Source organism: Heterodontus francisci, chromosome 1, assembly GCF_036365525.1.
Source record: "Heterodontus francisci isolate sHetFra1 chromosome 1, sHetFra1.hap1, whole genome shotgun sequence".
Classification (NCBI taxonomy): domain Eukaryota; kingdom Metazoa; phylum Chordata; class Chondrichthyes; order Heterodontiformes; family Heterodontidae; genus Heterodontus; species Heterodontus francisci.
In genome coordinates this window covers 167266720-167272719 of record NC_090371.1, presented here as the reverse complement: position 1 = coordinate 167272719, position 6000 = coordinate 167266720, and the positions used below count along the sequence as shown (strand labels likewise).

Sequence of the window (6000 nt, the reverse complement as noted above, 5' to 3'; positions counted from 1 at the left end):
TGAGAAAGAGAGAGAAAGAGAAGAGAAAGAGAGAGAAAGATGAGAGAGAAGAGAGAGAAGAGAAAGAGAGGAAAGAGAGAGAAAGAGAGAAGAGAGAGAGAGAGAGAGAGAGAGAAGAGAGAGAGAGGAGGAGAGAGAGTGAGAGAGAGAGAGAGAGAGAGAGGAGGAGGGGGAGGAGAGAGAAGAGAAGGTGGGGGGGGTGGAGAGAGAGAGAGAGAAGGGTGGAGGGGGTGGAGAGAGAGAGAGAAGGTGGGGTGGGGATGGAAGAGAGAGAGAGAAGGTGGGGGGGGGTGGGAGAGAGAGAGAGAAGGTGGGGGGGGTGGAGAGAGAGGAGGGGGGGGGGGGGGTGGGAGAGAGAGAGAGAAGGTGGGGGGGGGGTGGGAGAGAGAGAGAGAAGAGTGGGGGGGGGGGTGGGAGAGAGAGAGAGAAGGTGGGGGGGGTGAGGAGAGAGAGAGAGAGAAGGTGGGGAGGAGGTGGGAGAGAGAGAGAGAGAAGGTGGGGGGGGTGGGAGAGAGAGAGAGAGAAGGTGGGGGGGGGTGGGAGAGAGAGAGAGAGAAGGTGGGGGGGGGGTGGGAGAGAGAGAGAGAGAAGGTGGGGGGGGTGGGAGAGAGAGAGAGAGAAGGTGGGGGGGGGGTGGGAGAGAGAGAGAGAGAGAGGTGGGGGGGGGGGTGGGAGAGAGAGAGAGAGAAGGTGGGGGGGGGGTGGTGAGAGAGAGAGAGAGAAGGTGGGGGGGGTATGGGAGAGAGAGACAGAGAAGGTGGGGGGGGATGGGAGAGAGAGAGAGAGAAGGTGGGGGGGATGGGATGAGAGAGAGAGAGAAGGTGGGGGGATGGGAGAGAGAGAGAGAGAAGGTGGGGGGGGGGTGGGAGAGAGAGAGAGAGAAGGTGGGGGGGTGGAGAGAGAGAGAGAGAAGGTGGGGGGGTGGGAGAGAGAGAGAGAAGGTGGGGGGGGTGGAGAGAGAGAGAGAGAAGGTGGGGGGGGTGGGAGAGAGAGAGAGAAGGTGGGGGGGGGTGGGAGAGAGAGAGAGAAGGTGGGGGGGGTGGGAGAGAGAGAGAGAAGGTGGGGGGGTGGGAGGGTGAGAGAGAGAGAGAGAAGGTGGGGGGGGGTGGGAGAGAGAGAGAGAGAAGGGGTGGGGTGGGAGAGAGAGAGAGGAAGGTGGGGGGGGGAGAGAGAGAGAGAGAAGGTGTGGGGGGGGGGAGAGAGAGAGAGAAGGTGGGTGGGAGAGAGAGAGAGATGGGAGAAGAGAGAGAGGGGGGGGGGAGAGAGAGAGAAGGTGGGGGGGGGGGAGGAGAGAGAGAGAAGGTGGGGGGGGGAGAGAGAGAGAGAAGGTGGGGGGGGGAGAGAGAGAGAAGGTGGGGGAGAGAGAGAGTGGTAGGTGGGGGGGGGAGAGAGAGAGAGAGGTGGGAGGGGGAGTGAGAGAGAGAAGGTGGGGGGGGGGAGAGAGGAGTGAGAGAGTGGGGGGGGGAGAGAGAGAGAGAAAGGTGGGGGGAGAGGAGAGAGAGAGAGAAGGTGGGGGGGGGGAGAGAGACGAGAAGTGGGGTGGGGGGATGATGAGAGAAGGTGGGGGGGGAGGTGAGAGAAGAGCGGTGGGGGGGGGGGGGCAAGGAGCCATGGAGCCCATAGCTCAGCAATAACCTCAAGAGCAGAATGGAGAAAACAGAGGATAACACATGAATAGATTTTTTTGCCTGCTTTCCTTTTCAACAAATGCAGAGTGATTTTTTTTGGAGAGGGGATGCAAGGGAACATGAATTAGCAATTACAGCTGGAGCATTAAAACCACTGGGTAAATATTCCTCCACTGCAGAATTATCCAAAATGTTAGGTTTGATCTCAGTCAAGAAGATTTTTAGAATTTACAGTTTGGACAAGATAAACAGCCTTTTGGAAGGTTGAAATGTGTGCAACGGCAACAGAATTGTGCAGGGGGCATATTGTTACTCATTAAAAAAAAATTTGGTGGATTTTCTTAAGAATAATGCATACCCTCTGGTCAGTTAATTATAAGCAATCACCCTCCCATTACTGATAATGGAGCAATGATCCTTAAAGGTTAAATGGTTGATGCTGAGTACCTGAATCAAAGATTGCCTTCTTGGATCCCAATAATTATTATTTCAATTATGCTGAGAACAGCATCTCTGACCAAGCATAGGCATTGTGACAGCTTCAGCAATTAGCATAAAAAGCCTAGAAAAAGATTTAGGTACATTTAAAACCACTTTTCTTTTTTAAAAAGTGGGGGCAAGCCACTAAAGCAAGTTACCTATTCCAATCTTTCATTTGAAGTAGGCTCTTTTGTGGCTCAAACCAGGAATTTCTCTTCAAAATTATATTGGTTCTATTGTTGCTCAGGGCATAACCTTTAATTTGCACTAATGAGTTTACTAAAGAAAAAGCTGACTATAATCTTAAATGTTACGGGATAGTCTTGGTATGTTCAATGAAGTGTACTGGAACAGTTGATGAGTCTTACAAGATGGTAGAGAACCCATATTGTAGTTATTACAAAGGGCTTGGAGCTGGAGTACATTTTACAAGAGATATGGGAATCCCTTTAGGTCTGATACTTGCATTAAGCCATCTTGCTGTCTCAAGCATTTCTAGAGTACAGCTTTCCCACTTATGATATTGCTTGAAAACACAGTTGCAGCCTGTGAATTTAGACCTGGACCTTCCTCCACAAGCAATAGTTCAGAAAGTCCCATCAACAATTCCATTTGCATCAACCCCAGAATAAAACTTTTAATTTCTTTTCTGATGAAAGATTGACCTGAAACATTCACTGTTTCTCTCTCCTCAGATGCTGCCAGACCTGCTGAGCATTTCCAGAATTCACTAATTTGCTTTTGAAACAAATACTGTACAAGAGTTTATGAACAAAGAATTACAAAGGAGTACAGACATCTCAGTTTAATATGCATGTCAAGAGATGAATAGTTTTACCTTACCCCATCTCTCTCAAAAGGGTGGGACCAGTACAGCACCAAAAGGATAAATGCTCTTATGGCTAGCATCCACACTAGGAAAACCCAGGATTGATATTGGCAGGTTATGACAACTTAGCATTTTACAGATGTGACGGTGCTCAATATCTTTCCCTTGGTCTTTCTCTTCTGAATCTGCTTCAGGGAGATTCAAAGAGATATTTACAGTCCAACACAGCTTTACTGGTACCCATCTAAGAAATGTAGTTCACTCTGGAGCTTAGAATTACACGAAAACTCAGGTTTTTGGAAATAAGCTATTCACGTAATCCTTACTGGGGTCCAAGAGGTTACATAATTAAGTATTCCTCTCAGGATTACATTACCAGAGCCCAGTTTAAACATGAAATCAGTGATTCATGGCAAACAGGGACTGGATTTTCATTCCAGGGTTGGGAACTCAATGCCTAGGTCATTTCCAGGTCCCAACCTTGTGCTGCTCACGCAATGCCATTTTAATATGTAAAGCCCCTAATTGAACCAACGGCAAACTCAGCACCCGATTAATGGCACTCGGTGCTGCCTGGAGGCGGAAACCGGCTCTGGAATGCAATACTCAAAGGCTGGGCTTACTGTTGCCGTGCAGATTGGAGCAGGCAGGAGAGCAGAGGGCCAGCAGCCCCACGGTACATACAAGTGGCCAAGGGTTATTCAGGAGGTACTTGACCCCATGTGCTCAAGTGATGGCAACTTTGTGCCCACTGCCTGAGCACCTCAGTTTGAATAACCCTTTTTTTTTCTCAACATTTTAATTCAGCAGCATCATCACATTATGGCTCCATGTAGTGTCCCTGACAGCTGTGCACGCACGTGCCCCAGACCGTTCACACTTCCTGTACATCACTTTGAAAATTTCCTTCTGTCCCTCTCCAGCCTGTTAACAAGCTCTTCAACATGCTTAATGGACAGTTATTGCAGGCAAGCAGGTTTCCAGCTCCCCACACCCCACCACTACCCTTACTTTGAAAACTGCAGCACATTCGAAGCATAGGAAGACTGACGCCATTCGGAAGCTCTATTTTCAAAGTGCACCCGCACCAAAACTTGTCCCCATGGGCAGCTGAAAATCTAGCCCCAAATGTTTGCTGTAAGGCTAAACTTATCGGACCCAGTACTGGAACATTTCAGATTATTCTCTATGCCAGGAACTAAGAGTATCTAAACCTGCAGACAATATAAGCCTTCCCTTTGCAAACTATCGATTTTCTTGCAAGATGAATGGCCTTTGGAGGGCAGCTACAATGAAATAACACTTCCTGAGTTCGATTAGTAAAAATTCTTCAATGACAAGTGTCACCAATTACAATGCATGCAATATATCGAAAGAACACCAACTTTCATAATATCCAGACAGAATTGTGCCACTAAGTTTCTGAACATATACAAGACAACAGTGCTAACAAGCCACATCACCAGAACACAAATGATAGCATTTACACTACAATGCCCTCTGTTGAAGGACAAATCTTTAATTTTTATAGCTCAAGAGAATTCTGGTCACATTCATCTCTATATAAATAGTAACAAGAACCCAAGAGGACATGCTCAAAGTTAATCTGAAGTAAAAATGATTTTACAGAACATAATGAGTTATAATATATAAAATTTCTCAGCAAATTGAGACCATCTTGACTTATACCTACATGCAATCAAATACAAAAAAGTTAGTATCATGCAATAATTTCTATGTGGCTGCAATTAGAGTAGACATTTTAGATTTGAATTTTGTACATTTTTATCGGATATATAAAACAAGGGGTGAGCATGTAAACCACTGGAACACAAACAGTTACTTTATACAGCCCCAGCTGCAACCCTCTCCTGAACCCCACTGCTGCCTGATCCATTCCTAGCACAGTCTATTTCAGCTCTAGCCTCCATTCTAAATATCTGAATTGCAGGCAATCCTTGAACTCAGCTGCCATCCTTTTAAAGTTAGTGTATTAAAATCTGTGTTTAATGAATGAAAACTATATGCAAGATGTCAGCCATTCAACTGGATAGTCTGATTTTTTGCACTTTTTAAAAAAACTAAACTAATCCACAGTATTGTACACAAAACAAATACGCATGAGACAGTGGTTTAGGACAGGATGAATATACTGCATAGGCAAAACACAAGCTTGAACAAACAGGAACAAACAGTTAAATACTAGTTTTTAGAATGGTTTCCATTTTTCCTTCCAAAAATCTCTATCAGACAAGGGCAGCAGATGCATGGGACCACCACCACCTGCAAGTTCCCCTCCAAGCCACGCACCATTCTGACTTGGAACGATATCGCCGCTCCTTCACTGTTGTTGGGTCAAAATTCTGGAACTCCTTGTGGGTGTACCTACCCAGCGGTTCAAGGCAGTGGCTCACCATCACCTTCTGATGGGCAATAAATGCTTTCCTAGCCAGTGACGCCCACATCCCATGAACGAATAATAAAAAAAAACCCTCTTAACCCATGATGGTATGATAAAGATCGTCTCAGAGTCATGTCTCCACAATCAGCTTTCACAGCATGGGTCCCAGAATTCCATGCAGCTCAGCATCCTTTTAAGCCAAAAAGCAATTAGGGAGCACTGGAAACTGCTGGCCTCGTATTAGGTGATGGAGTTCACAGGTTTGGGAGGTTTGCCAAAAAACCTTGACTAGATTATGCTAGTTCTTTTCCAAAGCTGGATAAATAACTGGGCAAAATAGGATTGGCAATCATATGGATAAGTCTAACTGAAAATATCAAACAGTCTGCAATATTTGGTTGCCATTCTAAGCAGGCAAAAGGTGCTATCTGTGAAAAACTAGCCAAGGCTGACTAGAGCAAATGTAGAAACTAATAGAAATACTGTGGGATTTTGTTTGATTACCTTTGGGGAAATCAATATGCTCGAACATAACTTTTCCTCAGGGCAGGAGAGAGGTGGTTTGTGGAAGGCCAATGAAACAAATGAGCTCTCAGTTCTGTGATTTCTTCTGAAGCTTGAACTGTTCCTAGGAGAGTTAAGTGTACCAAGACTTGCAACAT

General features: G+C 46.3%; 1 protein-coding gene across 1 annotated transcript in view; it reads right to left on the bottom strand.

Moving 5' to 3' along the window:
• Positions 1-6000, bottom strand: part of wdr1 (WD repeat domain 1) — a 78176-nt gene that overhangs the window by 21903 nt on the left and 50273 nt on the right. The gene's annotated exons all lie outside the window — the stretch shown is intronic.